This window comes from Lactuca virosa, chromosome 8 (genome assembly GCF_052849685.1).
Source record: "Lactuca virosa cultivar CGN04683 chromosome 8, Lactuca_virosa_CGN04683_v6, whole genome shotgun sequence".
Taxonomy (NCBI): Eukaryota; Viridiplantae; Streptophyta; class Magnoliopsida; order Asterales; family Asteraceae; genus Lactuca; species Lactuca virosa.
Genome location: NC_136433.1, coordinates 214728434 through 214730407, shown reverse-complemented (window position 1 = coordinate 214730407; position 1974 = coordinate 214728434). Strand labels below are relative to the sequence as shown.

The 1974-nt window shown below is 33.9% G+C and overlaps 1 pseudogene; it reads left to right on the top strand.

The window, feature by feature from the left end:
• The first annotated feature begins 321 nt into the window (after positions 1–321).
• On the top strand, positions 322–1248 carry LOC145134596 (uncharacterized; annotated as a pseudogene).
• Positions 1249–1974: the final 726 nt, after the last annotated feature.

The following is a 1974-nucleotide window of genomic DNA, read 5'->3' as shown; positions in this document are numbered from 1 at the left end:
TCCCTTTGCTGGTGGTAATTGGGACAGAAGCAATGAAGTAAACTGTTAGCATGTAGCAATCAAGAAATTTTTTTGCAGTTTATTGGTATAGACTACAGACGTGTGTATAATGTGAATCAATGACATGAATTCCGAAGCAATCAATCAAGTGAAATTTATGCATCTCCTGAGATGGTTTATCCATTTACACTAGCTGTTTGGACATATTCTAGTAATCTCTTAAGTCTTAATACCCATTATTCGTTATGCTTGCAGAGATCTTGGGAGCCAAGTGATAAAGCTGATCTTCACAAGACAAAGATCAATAAATAGTTAGCAACAATGGCAGACTATCACTTTGTATACAAAGATGTTGAAGGAGCATCAAATCAATGGGATGATATTCAAAGAAGACTCAGGAACTTACCTCCCAAACCCCTGCCTTCAAACCCGATCCTTTCACTGCTGTAGAATATGAAGATTCCAAACCTAAAACCAAATCTTGGATCGATAACAAGACAGAAGAAGAACTCGAAGATTTAAAAGATGATCTGGATGAAAATCGTTTCCTCGAAGAATACAGGTACATTCAACTCCCTCAATCCTAATCTCATTTTATGAGGACATTAAACTTCATGTGAGATTTTCATGGTTTCATTTTCTTTTATGTTCTTGAAGGAGAAAGAGGTTAGCAGAGATGAAGCAAACAGTGAAAGGTGCAAAGTTTCGGTCAGATATTCCCATTTCAGGATCCGATTTTGTGCGTGAGGTATCACAAGCTCCATCTGATGTGTGGGTGGTTGTTATTCTATATAAAGATGGGTAATCACTAATTCACTACTATCTTGTTTGTTATTGATTAGCAATTGATTTTGATTATATGGTTGTTAATGGGAACTTGTGATTGAATTGGTACCCAGAGTGTGGAGTTCTAATGCAGTGTGTGGAAGAACTGACAACAATGTATTCAGCTACCAAGTTTGTCAAGATTATATCAACTGATTGCATTCCTAATTATCCAGATTGTAATCTTCCAACTGTGTTGTTGTTGTTGTAGTGAAGGCAAATTATGTTGGGTTGCATACTTTTGGTAGGAGATGCACTCCAGAAGGTGTTGTTATGATTTTATGCCAATCATATGTTGTTCTTAATGATGGACTCAATGGTGAAGCTTCTAGAGAAGCTGTTCTTGAAGGAGTGAGGAAAAGATTTATAGAGAAAGTGGTTACATTGCATGAAAATGATGATGATGGGTCTTCAAGTGATTAACTTTGTGTTGTTTTCTTAATGTTTTATGTTAAAGTATAATAGGTTTTGTTTAGTAACATGATCTGAGATATTATCCCCTTTTAGATCTGTTTGTTTGTTTGGCTTTCTTTTGCTTTGTCTATGTTGTTATGCAACTGCTCTTTCAATTTTTGTTGTTAGCCTTGCAAAGGAATATTCCCTTTTGGGCCTCCTGGGAAGACACTTGTTGCCAAAGCACTTGCAAATGAAGCAGGAGCTAACTTCATCAGCATAACTGGTTCCACACTTACATCTAAGGTACTCTACTTACATTTCTCCACTCCCCACCCATACATATTTTTTTCACAGTTCTCTAGTGATATTTTTCCTTGTGTCATAGAATGATTGGCTCCTATCTTGTTTTTTGATATTTATACGCATTTTTTTTAATGAAAAAAAACATTTTAATATTATAATCTACATGTGTTTTAAATTTTAATATTTTATACAGGTATGGGCTGTATTGAAGCCTGGATTCTTGGCAAAAGGTATTTCACTACATGTGTATTAAACTTTAATATCTACTCTAATAAATGAAGATCCATTTTGCCACATGTCAATCTCTCATAAGTTTTGACATTTGTCATTTTGTGGTATTTTTGAAATAAATAATATTCACATGTCAATTTTTAGGTTTTTTTAATTTTAAAATTAAAAACCCACATAATACATATAGCTATATAAATAAAGTATTAAATGTAATAAATA